The sequence below is a fragment of the Pseudophryne corroboree genome, chromosome 1 (genome assembly GCF_028390025.1).
Source record: "Pseudophryne corroboree isolate aPseCor3 chromosome 1, aPseCor3.hap2, whole genome shotgun sequence".
In the NCBI taxonomy this organism is placed as follows: Eukaryota; Metazoa; Chordata; class Amphibia; order Anura; family Myobatrachidae; genus Pseudophryne; species Pseudophryne corroboree.
Window position 1 is genome coordinate 1,102,619,784 of NC_086444.1, and position 16,506 is coordinate 1,102,636,289.

Consider the following 16,506-nt stretch of genomic DNA (forward strand, 5'->3'; position numbering starts at 1 on the left):
CTTGTCCGGGCACTACAATATGGAAGATTACACAAACTGAGAAATCATGGTAACAATATGGTTTGTCCTTGGTCCTAACCCCTCAATGAGTGTGTGGAGACTTTTATCAAGAGTCAATATTAAATGTGTAAATAGTATTGTTTTGCAAAAAAGAAATACAAATTGTATAGTTATTACATTTTAGAAATGCCAATTTTGTATGTGAGTTAATTATACCATCATGTGAGGTTAATTGAGTTAAGGAAGAAAAACATGAGAGCTTACAATCTAAATGGAAGCGGCAGTTAGAGGTGACAGAGGGGAGAGACTGAAAAAGGAGCATGGAGCAGTGTGTTATGTTTGAGAGCTTGAAGGCTTTAATAAAATGGGTATTGACTGCCCATTTGAAGCTTTGCAGAGGTATGGAGAGTTGGCGAAGGTGCGAGTTTCAGTGGTGTGAAGCAGCACAGGTAAAATCTTGGAGGAGGGTGTGGGAGGAAGTAGTCAGTTGGGAGGAGAGGCAGAATTTGTTTGAGGACTGGAGTTGACATTTGGGAGTGTGAAAGGAGATGAGGTCGGAGATGTACTGCATATAGGAGAAGTCTTGGTATGTGAGTGTGAGGAATTTGAATTGGGCACTGAAGGAGAAGTCAGTGTAGGGCCTTGAAGAGAGGCAGGCCCAGCACGTTTGGAGAGGAAGATGAGCCAGGTCACAGCATTTAAGAACAGACTGGAGTGGAGAGAGGTGGGAGATGAGGCCAGGTATGAGTAGGATACAGTAGTTCAGTCTAGAAGTGACTAGTGAGTGGAGGAGGGTCTTAGTTGCCTCCATGGTGAGGAAAGGGCTGATCCTACAGCTTTTTCTGAGGTGGAAATGACAAGACTTCAAAAGGTACTGAATTTGAAGGAGACTGCTCTCTTGGGGGCTAGAAGAGATGGTGATGATGTCATTAGATAATGAAATTCAGTTTTACTCTTTCCACCCTGAATAGCCTAATCTCCCTCAATCTTAAAATGCATACACACAGCGTGATGCAGCTTAATGGCCGATACTGACTACATTGTGCCCGAGGCATGTAGTCAGTATCCGCCCTGCCTGCACCCACTATATTTTCTTGCGATGACTAACCTGCGGGACAGCGCATCGGCATCGCAGGCTTATACACACTGTGCACTATGCACAATATTTCCATGCGATATGGACTGTATAGTCCATATCGCACTGAAAATCACACCATGTGTATGCAGCTTCAGACATGTTTTATTTATGAAAGTGCTGGGACATCATGAGAAAATAGCAGAGAGATAGCTGGGCATATAAGTGAGTGGAGAGGTCAGGTCATTAACATCCTGCAACTTTGTTTTATTTATCAACTATCTATACTCGAACCCTACTTTTGAGGGTTAAGTTTTGTGATAATATATTACCATTTATTTATTAGGCATATATGTCCTTCCTATATTTTATGAATTGTGTTTTTATGTAATTATGTATATCATATAGCTGATCATTAAATTGCTTAATATATCTGTTTCTGCTTCCCAGTATTCTCTGTATATACCAGTTGGGGTCAGCTTACCTCCCACTATGTGAGCAGCACTCGGATATATCTGTATATAGACCTTAGAACACCTGGTGGTTGTTTGTCCAAAGAGTTAGATTTGCAATAGTATAGAGCTGTAATTGGAAGCCAAATGAGCTGATACTCTCACCTAAAGAGGTATAAAGTAAGAATAGAAGAAGTCCACTTAGGTTAGTGGAAGTTGGGGAGAACTGGAACAATGAGAAGAGGAAGGAGGACAACCAGGAGTGGGCAGTACCACGCAGATCAAGTGTGTGGTCCATGGTGTGAAAGCAGCAGAGCGGTCAAGGAGAATGAGCAGAGTAGTAGCACTTGGATTTGACAGCAAGAAAGTAATTGCTGAATTTAATAAGGCCAGGTTCCGAGATAGGTCCCGCAGGGAGTGGGAGGAAAGAAAGGTGGTAAGGTGGTTTTAGACAGTCTGCTCAAGGAGCTTTGGTGCAAGGAGTGAGAGAGATGGGATGGTAATTAGAGAGAGAGACTACCAGGGCTAAGGGAGGGTTTTTTTTAAGAATGGGGGAGACAATGGTATGCTTAAATGCAGTGGGGACAATGCCCGATGAGAGGGTAAGTGTGAAGAGATGGGAGCAGGCATGACATTGTCCCCAGATATTGTGGAAAAGGAGTTAAAATGGATGGGGAAGATGGGAAAAGGCGGGCTGAGAGAGAGGAGGATGGAATTAATTATGTATGTGTCGAGGGCTTAATTGAGGAGGGGGAGAAATACAGAGTAGGGAGTTGAAAGTGGTAGAGAGACAACAGGGGTTGCAGGACTTGGAGAACATGGGGCGATCAGATCCGAACTGCCATGCGTCTGAGCCACAATGCGCAGTCGCGTCGGATGACTACAGCGGGCATCAACGGTTAGCGACGGTATGGTGCAAAGGATCCAGTCGCACTGGCATTCGCAAGGTGATTGACAGGAAGAGGGAGTTTGTGGGTGGCAGCTGAACGTTTTCAGGGAGTGTCCGAAAAATGCAGGCGGGCTCAAGTGTTTTGAGGGAGGCCGTATGACGTCAGCTCAGGCCCGATAAGCAGGATTAAATCGCAAAGTCGGAAAGGCAAGTCCTGGGCTGTGCTGGGACTGCACAAACAGCTCAGCTACACATGCGATCACACACTTGCACAGCTAAAATACTCTCTCCCTGTAGGCAGCGACTATCTGATCGCAGGACAGCAAAAAATGCAGCCCAGCGATCAGATCTGAATTAGGCCCGAGAGAGAGAGCGGGAAAGGGCAGCACAGTAGGGCAATAGCATACATTTGAAATGGAGGAAGTTGACTTTAGAGCACCATTTCCTTCTCTGTCGTACAGCATTTTGAGAACACTTGCAGGTATTTGGTGCATTTGGAATGCCAAGGTTGAGACATGAATCTGTGAAGGTGAGTAGTGCCCGCCAGAACAACAGAGTCTACTGCAGAAGTAAGGGAGCCATTTTTAGGGCTATGCGCATAGTCCACGTTGAAGTTTTGTCGCATCACGCAATCTAATTTGCAGATGCACAGCCACACGCGATTCTTAAATACTACAAGTTAGACATCCACGTGAGCCAATACTTCCTATCAGCAACGCAGTAATGTGCATACCCTGTAATAAATTACGTCTGGAGTACAAGCACTCTTGTTCTGTTTAAAAGAGCTACCTGTAATAATAAATGTGCACTGTACCGTATATGCTAGAACAGTGGTTCTCAAACTCGGTCCTCAGGACCCCACACAGTGCATGTTTTGCAGGTAACCCAGCAGGTGCACAGGTGTATTAATTACTCACTGACACATTTTAAAAGGTCCACAGGTGGAGCTAATTATGTCACTTGCGATTCTGTGAGGAGACCTGCAAAACATGCACCGTGTGGGGTCCTGAGGACCGAGTTTGAGAACCTGTGTGCTAGAATATACAAAATAGGGTTAATGTGGAGCACGAAAATTTTTATTCTGCTCGTGTCCATCCTTTGTAGCCAATAATCAACAATATTTCAATATAGGTTTTAGTACTATAGAGTAAAAATGTTGACACACATGTCGTACAATATAATCCGTATGCTCCCCCTACATAGGCTTACCATACTACACCTTTAAACTGCAACACTCATGAATTACACAGGTTTTGTAGCCGATTTAATTCAAACCTGTTTCACCTGGATTTATTCAACCACAGAACCTGTGTAATTCATGAGTGTCCCAATTTAAAGGTATGGGATGATAAACCTACACATACAACATGCAAATCATAGGTCTGCAAACTTTGTCCTCATAACCCCACACAGTCAGAGCTGGATTAAGGCCTCAGGGTGCCCGGGGTACTTAAGACGGGGGGCCCTAAGATCTAAAATGTATTAGAGATATCTATCTATCTATCTATCTATCTATCTATCTATCTATCTATCTATCTATCTATCTATCTATCTATTTATCTATCTATATTCATTCCTTTGTAATGTAATTTGCGTTCTCTTTTTATATTTTCGTTATAAACAAATGCACAAATCAGCCATTTAGAGACTTGTAGAACAAGGTGAATCAGAACAGCATGTGTTTAATCAACGTTTCTGGGGTCGCACCTCCTTCTTTAAGAGAACAACACACATTCTACAAGTCTCCAAGTGCCGCCTTCTTTTCTGGACATATTGTGGCAGCAAACACCCTTTAGGAGGGCACCAGAGCCGGCATCCAGGTGGGGTGGAGAGTGCCGGACTGCACTGGGGAATAAAAAAATAAATAAATATATATATATATATATATATATATATATATATATATATATATATATATATATATATATTTCTCTGGCGTCCTAGTGGATGCTGGGACTTCCGTAAGGACCATGGGGAATAGCGGCTCCGCAGGAGACTGGGCACAAAAAGTAAAAGCTTTAGACTAGCTGGTGTGCACTGGCTCCTCCCCTATGACCCTCCTCCAAGCCTCAGTTAGATTTTTGTGCCCGAACGAGAAGGGTGCATGCTAGGTGGCTCTCCTGAGCTGCTTAGAAGTAAAAGTTTAAATAGGTTTTTTATTTTCAGTGAGTCCTGCTGGCAACAGGCTCACTGCATCGTGGGACTAAGGGGAGAAGAAGCGAACTCACCTGCGTGCAGAGTGGATTGGGCTTCTTGGCTACTGGACATTAGCTCCAGAGGGACGATCACAGGTTCAGCCTGGATGGGTCCCGGAGCCGCGCCGCCGGCCCCCTTACAGAGCCAGAAGAGCGAAGAGGTCCGGAGAAATCGGCGGCAGAAGACGTTCCTGTCTTCAGATAAGGTAGCGCACAGCACTGCAGCTGTGCGCCATTGCTCTCAGCACACTTCACACTCCGGTCACTGAGGGTGCAGGGCGCTGGGGGGGAGCGCCCTGAGACGCAATAAAACATGTTTAAACCTTATATGGCTAAAGAAATACATCACATATAGCTCCTGGGCTATATGGATGCATTTCACCCCTGCCAGTTTTCCTAAAAAAAGCGGGAGAAAAGGCCGCCGTGAAGGGGGCGGAGCCTATCTCCTCAGCACACAAGCGCCATTTTCCCTCACAGTTCCGCTGGAAGGAAGGCTCCCAGACTCTCCCCTGCAGTCCTGCTACAGAATCAGGGTAAAACAAGAGAGGGGGGGCACTATTGGCAGCTAATATAAAACAGCAGCTATAAAGGGAGTAACACTTACATAAGGTTATCCCTGTATATATATATAGCGCTCTGGTGTGTGTTGGCAAACTCTCCCTCTGTCTCCCCAAAGGGCTCGTGGGGTCCTGTCCTCTTTCAGAGCATTCCCTGTGTGTGTGCTGGGTGTCGGTACGATTGTGTCGACATGTATGAGGAGGAAAATGATGTGGAAGCAGAACAATTGCCTGTGTTAGTGATGTCACCCCCTAGGGAGTCGACACCTGACTGGATGGTCGTATTTAAAGAATTACGTGACAGTGTCAGCACTTTGCAAAAAACTGTTGACGACATGAGACAGCCGGCAAATCAATTAGTGCCTGTTCAGGCGTCTCAGACACCGTCGGGGGCGCTAAAACGCCCGTTACCTCAGATGGTCGACACAGACCCAGACACGGATACTGAATCCAGTGTCGACGGTGAGGAGACAAACGTAATGTCCAGTAGGGCCACACGTTACATGATCACGGCAATGAAGGAGGCATTGAATATTTCTGACACTACAAGTACCACAAAAAAGGGTATTATGTGGGGTGTGAAAAAACTACCAGTAGTTTTTCCTGAATCAGATGAATTAAATGAGGTGTGTGATAAAGCGTGGTTTTCCCCCGATAAAAAACTGCTGATTTCTAATAAATTATTGGCACTATACCCTTTCCCGCCAGAGGTTAGGGCGCGTTGGGAAACACCCCCTAGGGTAGATAAGGCGCTCACACGCTTATCAAACCAAGTGGCGTTACCGTCTCCCGATATGGCCGCCCTTAAGGAACCAGCTGATAGAAGGCTGGAAAATATCCTAAAAGGTATATACACACATACTGGTGTTGTTATACTGCGACCAGCAATCGCCTCAGCCTGGATGTGCAGTGCTGGAGTGGCTTGGTCGGATTCCCTGACTGAAAATATTGATACCCTGGATAGGGACAGTATATTATTAACTATAGAGCATTTAAAGGATGCATTACTATATATGCGAGATGCACAGAGGGATATTTGCACCCTGGCATCTAGAGTGAGTGCGATGTCCATTTCTGCCAGAAGAGCGTTATGGACGCGACAGTGGTCAGGGGATGTGGATTCCTAACGACATATGGAAGTATTGCCGTATAAAGGGTAGGAGTTATTTGGGGTCGGTCTATCGGACCTGGTGGCCACAGCAACGGCTGGAAAATCCACCTTTTTACCCCAGGTCACCTCTCAGCAGAAAAAGACACCGTCTTTTCAAACTCAGTCCTTTCGTTCCCATAAGGGCAAGCGGGCAAAAGGCCACTCATTTCTGCCCCGGGGCAGAGGAAGGGGAAAAAGACTGCACCAGGCAGCCTCTTCACAGGAGCAGAAGCCCTCCCCCGCTTCTGCCAAGTCTTCAGCATGACGCTGGGGCCTTACAAGCGGACTCAGGCACGGTGGGGGGCCGTCTCAAGAATTTCAGCGCGCAGTGGGCTCACTCGCAAGTGGACCCCTGGATCCTGCAGGTAGTATCACAGGGGTACAAATTGGAATTCGAGACGTCTCCCCCTCGCCGGTTCCTGAAGTCTGCTCTACCAACGTCTCCCTCCGACAGGGAGGCGGTAGTGGAAGCTATTCACAAGCTGTATTCCCAGCAGGTGATAATCAAGGTACCCCTCCTACAACAGGGAAAGGGGTATTATTCCACGCTGTTTGTGGTACCGAAGCCGGACGGCTCGGTGAGACCAATTTTAAATCTAAAATCCTTGAACACTTACATAAAAAGGTTCAAATTCAAGATGGAGTCACTCAGAGCAGTGATAGCGAACCTGGAAGAAGGGGACTATATGGTGTCTCTGGACATCAAAGATGCTTATCTCCATGTCCCAATCTACCCTTCTCACCAAGGGTACCTCAGGTTTGTGGTACAAAACTGTCATTATCAGTTTCAGACGCTGCCGTTTGGATTGTCCACGGCACCACGGGTCTTTACCAAGGTAATGGCCGAAATGATGATTCTTCTTCGAAGAAAAGGCGTCTTAATTATCCCTTACTTGGACGATCTCCTGATAAGGGCAAGGTCCAGGGAACAGTTAGAGGTCGGAGTAGCACGATCTCAGGTAGTGCTACGTCAGCACGGGTGGATCCTAAATATCCCAAAATCACAGCTGATTCCAACAACACGTCTACGTTTCCTGGGGATGATTCTGGACACAGTCCAGAAAAAGGTGTTTCTCCCGGAGGAGAAGGCCAGGGAGTTATCCGAGCTAGTCAGGAAACTCCTAAAACCAGGCCAAGTGTCAGTGCATCAATGCACGAGAGTCCTTGGAAAAATGGTGGCTTCTTACGAAGCGATTCCATTCGGAAGATTCCATGCAAGAACTTTTCAGTGGGATCTGTTGGACAAATGGTCCGGATCGCATCTTCAGATGCATCAGAGGATAACCCTATCTCCAAGGACAAGGGTGTCTCTCCTGTGGTGGTTACAGAGTGCTCATCTTCTAGAGGGCCGCAGATTCGGCATTCAGGATTGGATGCTGGTGACCACCGATGCCAGCCTGAGAGGCTGGGGAGCAGTCACACAGGGAAGAAATTTCCAGGGCTTGTGGTCAAGCACGGAAACGTCTCTTCACATAAATATCCTGGAACTAAGGGCCATTTACAATGCCCTAAGTCAAGCAAGGCCTCTGCTTCAGGGTCAGTCGGTATTGATCCAATCGGACAACATCACGGCAGTCGCCCACGTCAACAGACAGGGCGGCACAAGAAGCAGGAGGGCAATGGCAGAAGCTGCTAGGATTCTTCGCTGGGCGGAAAATCATGTGGTGGCACTGTCAGCAGTGTTCATTCCGGGAGTGGACAACTGGGAAGCAGACTTCCTCAGCAGACACGACCTCCACCCGGGGGAGTGGGGACTTCACCCAGAAGTCTTTCAAGTGATTGTAAACCGTTGGGAAAAACCAAAGGTGGACATGATGGCGTCCCGTCTCAACAAAAAACTGGACAGATATTGCGCCAGGTCAAGGGACCTTCAGGCAATAGCGGTGGACGCTCTGGTAACACCGTGGGTGTACCAGTCGGTGTATGTGTTCCCTCCTCTGCCTCTCATTCCAAAAGTACTGAGAATCATAAGAAGGAGAGGAGTGAAGACTATACTCGTGGCTCCGGATTGGCCAAGAAGAACTTGGTACCCGGAACTGCAAGAGATGCTCACGGAGGACCCGTGGCCTCTACCTCTAAGAAAGGACCTGCTCCAGCAGGGACCTTGTCTGTTCCAAGACTTTCCGCGGCTGCGTTTGACGGCATGGCGGTTGAACGCCGGATCCTGATGGAAAAAGGCATTCCAGATGAAGTCATCCCTACCCTGATCAAAGCCAGGAAGGATGTAACTGCGAAACATTATCACCGCATTTGGCGAAAATATGTTTCCTGGTGTGAGGCTAAGAAGGCCCCCACAGAGGAATTTCAACTGGGTCGTTTCCTGCATTTCCTGCAAGCAGGACTGTCTATGGGCCTAAAATTAGGATCCATTAAGGTTCAAATTTCGGCCCTGTCGATCTTCTTCCAAAAAGAACTGGCTTCATTGCCTGAAGTTCAGACGTTTGTCAAGGGGGTACTGCATATACAACCTCCTTTTGTGCCACCAGTGGCACCTTGGGATCTCAATGTAGTTTTAGGGTTCCTAAAATCACATTGGTTTGAACCACTCACCACTGTGGAATTAAAATATCTCACATGGAAGGTGGTCATGCTGTTAGCTCTGGCGTCAGCCAGGCGTGTCTCAGAAATGGCGGCTTTGTCATATAAAAGCCCTTACCTAATTTTTCATTCAGACAGGGCAGAATTGAGGACTCGTCCTCAATTTCTCCCTAAGGTGGTTTCAGCGTTTCACATGAACCAACCTATTGTGGTGCCTGCGGCTACTAGGGACTTGGAGGACTCCAAGTTGTTGGACGTAGTCAGGGCCCTGAAAATATATGTTTCCAGGACGGCTGGAGTCAGAAAATCTGACTCGCTGTTTATCCTGTATGCACCCAACAAGCTGGGTGCTCCTGCTTCTAAGCAGACGATTGCTCGTTGGATTTGTAGTACAATTCAGCTTGCACATTCTGTGGCAGGACTGCCACAGCCAAAATCTGTTAAAGCCCATTCCACAAGAAAAGTGGGCTCATCTTGGGCGGCTGCCCGAGGGGTCTCGGCTTTACAACTTTGCCGAGCAGCTACTTGGTCAGGGGCAAACACGTTTGCAAAATTTTACAAATTCGATACCCTGGCTGAGGAGGACCTGGAGTTCTCTCATTCGGTGCTGCAGAGTCATCCGCACTCTCCCGCCCGTTTGGGAGCTTTGGTATAATCCCCATGGTCCTTACGGAAGTCCCAGCATCCACTAGGACGTCAGAGAAAATAAGAATTTACTTACCGATAATTCTATTTCTCATAGTCCGTAGTGGATGCTGGGCGCCCATCCCAAGTGCGGATTGTCTGCAATACTTGTATATAGTTATTGTTACAAAAAAATCGGGTTGTTTATTGTTGTGAGCCATCTTTTCAGAGGCTCCTACGTTTATCATACTGTTAACTGGGTTCAGATCACAGGTTGTACAGTGTGATTGGTGTGGCTGGTATGAGTCTTTTCCGGGATTCAAAATCCTTCCTTATTATGTACGCTCGTCCGGGCACAGTATCCTAACTGAGGCTTGGAGGAGGGTCATAGGGGGAGGAGCCAGTGCACACCAGCTAGTCTAAAGCTTTTACTTTTTGTGCCCAGTCTCCTGCGGAGCCGCTATTCCCCATGGTCCTTACGGAAGTCCCAGCATCCACTACGGACTATGAGAAATAGAATTATCGGTAAGTAAATTCTTATAATATATATATATATATATATATACACACACACACACACACACACACACACACACACACACACACACACACACACACACACACACACGTTGAGTCTCCCTTATCCAAAATGCTTGGGACCAGAGGTATTTTGGATACGGGATTTTTCCGTATTTTGGAATAATTGCATACCATAATGAGATTTCATGGTGATGGGACCTAAATCTAAGCACAGAATGCATTTATGTTTCATATACACCTTATACACACAGCCTGAAGGTCATTTAATACAATATTTTTAATAACTTTGTGTATTAAACAAAGTTTGTGTACATTGAGCCATCAGAAAACAAAGGTTTCACTATCTCACTCTCACTCAAAAACGTCCGTATTTCGGAATATTTGGATATGGGATACTCAACCTGTATATATTGAAATCCAGAAGGTAAACTTTTTTTTAGCCAGCCTTACTTTTTTCCGCTTTCCTGGCAGGCTGCTGTCTATCCAAAACTCTCCGCTGGCCAGCTCCACACAACCCCTCATTTCACAGGCCTCCTCATAGTTCCTAGCCTGCGCGCCCACCACATGTCTTCACAGATTATTGGACAGCTGAGCCGTCGCTCAGCTGTCCTGCCTATGTAGCCCCTTACAGCCTGGCGCCAGCGTTTTGATGATGCAGAGGGGAGCCGGGACAGCCGTCGCCTAGCCGCCTTCACAGCCTGTGGCGCGTCCGCACCAGCGTCTCAGTGCACTGGAGAGCCGGAAGCACAGTACCACAGATCAGAGATGGTGCGGCCGCGGAGGTGCCACATGCTGTGAAGGCAGCTGCGCGACGGCTGTCCCGGCTCTCAGGGCTCCCCTCTACATCATCAAAACGCCGGCGCTGGCATCCGATCTGTGGATGGTGGCGTGGCTGCAGGGGGCCCTTTTATAAAGGGGGGCCCGGGGTACATACACCCAGGGCACCCCCCTTAATCCGGCTCTGCACACAGTGCATGTTTTGCAGGTCTCCCCACAGAATCACAAGTGAAATAATTAACTTCACCTGCGGACCTTTTAAAATGTGTCTTTGAGTAATTAATACACCTGTGCACCTGCTGGGTTACCTGCAAAACATGCACTGTGTGGGGTAATGAGGACAGAGTTTGCAGACCTATGATGTAAATGAATGCTCGTGGTGTTATATTTTAAATTATTAAGAACCAGAACATTACTGTAATTTTTCTAAATTATCATAGTAAGCGCGTTCTTTTACCTAAAATGTTTGGCAGCTGGGACCGACTTTGGTGGGTTGGACTGCAATCTTGATGTTCGTAAAGTGTTCTTGAATTCTCAATTCATGTGTTTCCTGTAATGAGATTCTAGTAGGGAAATCACACATTACAGGGGTTACGCTAAATAGACTTCAAGGGCCCTTACTAGTTATCATTTCTTTAAGACTCTTGCAGGTTATGTAATAGGTTCTGATTTTCTGGAACTGGATATTAGCCAGCAGAGACGTAGCTAGGGTTTTTGGAGCCCAGGGCAAGAGGGGGAAATGGCGCCCTCCCCCCCCCCCCCCCCCCCAAAAAAAAAAACAAAACACCAAAAGAAGCATGTGCGCGCTCTGAAAAAATGGGCGTGGCCATGCACCAGAAGGGGTGTGGCCACTGAAAATGGCCCACAGTGCCAGATACATTGCCCCACAGTGCCAGGTACATTGCCCCACTGTGCCCCCCCCCCACCGTTCACTCACCGCTTGTGTTGATATGTGAGGGGAGGAGAGTGCAGCGCAGCGCCTCTCCTTCCCCTCACCGCTCCAGGTCTCCGGCGGCTGTGTGGCGCTGGTTCGCTAGCCAATCAGCTCGCGGACCAGCAGCCAATCAGGAGCCGGTCCGCAAGCTCTGATTCTCTGATTGGCTAACGCCGCCGGAGACCGGACACACGCAGAGCTGCTGGCAGCGGCGGTGAGGGGAGGGAGAGACGCTGCGCTCTCCTCCCCTCACATTTCGGCGTGACGGGAGCGAGAGAGGCATGATGCCCTGGCCGCCGGCAGCGCCCCCCTCTCCTGGGCGCCCAGGGCACGTGCCCCACTCGACCTACCCTAGTTACGCCTCTGTTAGACAGCTTATTGCGATATTTAAAATGGCCATTGGCTATAAGGCTGGTTATAACTGATTGGCGCTTTAAATTTAGCAGGAATCTTGCTAAAATACATCCATTTCCATAGAATCAGAACCTATTACACAACCCTGGCCTACATAAAAACAGTATCCTGCTCACTCACAATTTCAGTTGTATTTACCTCACAATTGGACACCACTTCCTGCAAATTCACTTCATTTGGAGAAGCAGGAGGTGTTTTTTTTAATCTGATATAGGGGCAGATGTATTAAGCCTAGAGAAGGCATAAAGAAGTGATAAAGCGGTGATGAGTGCAAGTTGATAACGCACCAGCCAATCGGCTCATAACTGTCAATTTATATATTGGAGCTGATTGGCTGGTGCGTTATCACCTTGCACTTATCACCGCTTTATCACTTCTTTATGCCTACTCCAGGCTTAATACATCTGCTCCATAGTTTCAAAAAAAGCATTTTGAAAACTATTTTATATATGCTTAGGAGGTGTCTCCCACCACCCTGTGGGGCAGATGTATTTACCTGGAGAAGGCATAAGGAAGTGATAAACCAGTGATAAATGCAAGGTGATAAACGCACCAGCCAATCAGCTCCAATATGTAAATGAACAGTTAAGAGCTGATTTGCTGGTGCGTTTATCACCTTGCATTTATCACTGCTTTATCACTTCCTTATGCCTTCTCCAGGTTAATACATCTGCTCTGTGTCTGTTAGCCCCCATAATAAAATGACTTTGCCCCCCCCCCCCTCCTTCTTATGTGGCCCAATATGCAGAGCACAGCGAGACTTTTGATGCTATTCACTTATTGATTGTAACTGAATGCACAGTTTGGGAATTTGTTTCAATTAATGTGCGATGTTATATTGAATACACTTTATCATTTTATTATCGGCTTCATCACTTATAATTCCGAATTAAATGAGACTGACTGAATATAGCTTGTCTGGGTGTCGGAGAGACTAAATATGAGAAGTTAGGCTCCATTAACATTTTAAATGTGCCATCAAAAAATAGGTATCCTATTTATACACAATGACACAAGCTAGTTCTATTAAAGGGGGCTCCTCCATCCAAAGCACATTCCACCTCCAAAACTAGATTTTTCTTTTCTTTTCTATATTACTGTATTGAGTAGCGTTATATAGAATGTTATGTTGATGAGATTAGAAAACATAATGAAGTCCATTGTGGATGACAGTATGTGATCCTGCTGATGTGGAATTCAATCATTCAGATCAATCCAATTAGGTGTGAGTCTGCAAATGTAAGTTTTTCATAAAACTCAGACTGAGAAATGCGAGATCCAGTTAGAAATGTCAATTTCGCTGTAGTCTCGGCAAAGGTGTGCAAATTTCTCACCAACATGTGATCTGGGGAGCTGTGCATGAAAAAGTGGGGAGACCTTCCTGAACCCCAAATAAGTGACAAATTTGTTAGCAGAGTTATATAGAAGGCTGTTAGTGGGCATATGGAAAGTACTAGACGCCTTTAAATGGCTGATTTGTGCATTTGTTTATAACGAAAATATAAAAAGATAACGCAAATTACATTACAAAGGAAAGAATGAATATATATATATATATATATATATATATAGATAGAGATATATATATATATATATATATATATAGAGAGAGATATATAGAGATAGAGATAGAGATAGAGATAGAGATAGAGATAGAGATAGAGATAGAGATAGAGATAGAGATAGAGATAGAGATAGAGATAGAGATAGAGATAGAGATATATATATATATATATATATATATATATATATATATATATATAGATATATATATATATATATATATATATAGATAGAGATAGAGAGAGATATATATAGATATAGATATATATAGAGATATAGATATATATATATATATATATATATATAGATATATATATAGATATATATATATAGATATATATATAGATATGCACACAGGGGGGTGGGGGATATAGCGACCGTCGGTGTCTTAAAACAGTTCAGTAAATATGGATCAAAAAAGTGTGTCTAAAAACGAGTAACCAGATCAGAAAAGTGATTTTTAAAAAAGGGGGGATGTTTATTTAGACACTAAAAACAGATATTAATCACATATAGAGCTAAAATCTAAACAGCAGTTCTTCTTAAAAAATGGGATTTAAAACAACATACACAATGCTTTAAAATACCAGTTAAAATATGTTAAAAATCTGTAAAACAATTTTAACTTAACTTGGTATAAGGTCACTGCCAGGTAGCCCAACGCGTTTCGTCCTTAAGACTTCATCAAGGGGTAAAGGCATAATGAGACTAGACTCCTATTTATACTAGTATAATAATAGATTTTTAACATATTTTAACTGGTATTTTAAAGCATTGTGTATGTTGTTTTAAATCCCATTTTTTAAGAAGAACTGCTGTTTAGATTTTAGCTCTATATGTGATTAATATCTGTTTTTAGTGTCTAAATAAACATCCCCCCTTTTTAAAAAATCACTTTTCTGATCTGGTTACTCGTTTTTAGACACACTTTTTTGATCCATATTTACTGAACTGTTTTAAGACACCGACGGTCGCTATATCCCCCACCCCCCTGTGTGCATTACTCGTTGTTTCAGGGAATTACCATCCCTGTGTCTCTGGGGGACAGCTGACGCCCTGTGTTAACTCCTAGGGAGTGTCATTTATTTTCTATACGTGGATCGTGGATTATTTGGTGTTGTACACAAGTGGCGCAAATATTCTCCCCCCTATTGTTGATATATATAGATATATATAGATATATAATCCATAGTAACAGCCCGGCACTCCGCTGTCCCCATAGGGGTGTCGCTCCGGTGCCCTCCTGGGGGTATGGTAGCCCCAATATGCAGCAGAGAGAGTGATGGCGGCACTCTGGTCTTTCACAATAAAGTGAATCAAAAAGCAAACTGTTTGCAGTGTCCTGAGGAAGGGGGGCCCGAAACGTTGACAATAAATGCACTTTGCTTTTTGATTCACTTTATTGTGAAAGACTGAGTGCCGCCATCACCCTCTCTGCGTTATAGATATATATATAGATATATATATATATATATAGATATATATATATATATCTAACAAGAAGGGTGTAGCAGGCACTCACTCATATATCAGCCACCGGGGTGCCATCCCATGAATGCATACATAGAAACAGTCCACTGGTGTAGGATAACCAAATACTTCCCCCAGGCAGGAACCAGGCGGCACTCCACGGATTTTTGAAAATAGCAGCTTATTTATTTAAAGTGCAAAACAGTGCATCATAGTGAGCATAATTCTATCCCGACGTTTCAACGCCCGTAGGCGTTTTTTTCAAGGTGCTCAGAACAACACTTGTTATTCCAACGCGACGAAGTCTATTGACGAAACGCGTTGGGCGTGGCCTGTGGAGCAAAGGACTGATGGTCTGAACTTGGTCCTGGTCCCGGTGGAATAGCAAACGGTATCCGTGATCCCTGCGGTAGAAGGAGATTCATCAACGGGAGAGAGCGGTTCCGATGCTGGATAGACTGGAGGACTGAGTGCACCGTTTTAAACCATGATGTATGTGAGCATATGTTCTAAATAAATGAAATTGTGAACCTGTTGATTTATACCTGCGCCCTCCATTCTTCTTTCATTACATGCACATTGGGATTAGTGGCTCTATTCCCTAAAGGAGGAAGCGGCAGCGTACATCGCACAGAACGGGATCTAGGACATTAACAAAGGACTAAAAGCATTTTAAAGGAAAGTGTGTTGAATGCGCAGCTTTTTACCTCTATATATATATCTATATATATATCTATATATATATATATATATCTATATATATATATATATATATATATATATATATATATATAAGATTTCCAAAAGCAGATATGCAGTACAGTAATGATCTTTCATTATTCTTTTTTTGTGTTTTTGTTGCAGAACTGGAATAATGGCAGGGAGTCTGAGTAACGAACATAGGAATTGATTATGTAGTGTAGATATTGTAATATAAATATATGCTATTAATGTAATCACAATATAAATACCTATACCTACTTTTTGACCACCCTGTCATTTAATTACACTTTGGGTACATAATCTAACAAAAAAGTTGATTTTGGATAATTTGAGGACTTTTTCTTTTTTAACCCCCAAAATGACATGTAATTATTGGCTCAATAAACGTAATTGGAAATTACCAAATGCCTGTTTCTCTAGCATCCATAAGGGATATTGAGGACACATTAGTACAATGGGTATAGACGGGGCCCAAAGGAGCCAGTGCACTTTAAATTTCTTCCACTGGGTGTGCTGGCTCCTCCCCTCTATGCCCCCTCCTACAGGCAATTTAGAAAAAAGTGCCATCAGGAGAGGTTGCTCACTCTGCTAGCTCCAGAGTTTTT

The 16,506-nt window shown here is 44.6% G+C and overlaps 1 protein-coding gene and 1 long non-coding RNA gene across 3 annotated transcripts in view; one reads left to right on the forward strand and one right to left on the reverse strand.

Moving 5' to 3' along the window:
- The window catches only part of STIM2 (stromal interaction molecule 2), a 197,652-nt gene that overhangs the window by 117,340 nt on the left and 63,806 nt on the right, over positions 1 to 16,506 (forward strand). The window lies entirely within an intron of this gene.
- LOC134927570 (uncharacterized) overlaps positions 1 to 16,506 on the reverse strand; it is a 50,877-nt gene that overhangs the window by 3,632 nt on the left and 30,739 nt on the right. The window contains exon 2 of the long non-coding RNA XR_010177674.1: positions 11,255 to 11,360. This is a non-coding gene — a long non-coding RNA (uncharacterized LOC134927570). The remainder of the gene's footprint in view (positions 1 to 11,254; positions 11,361 to 16,506) is intronic.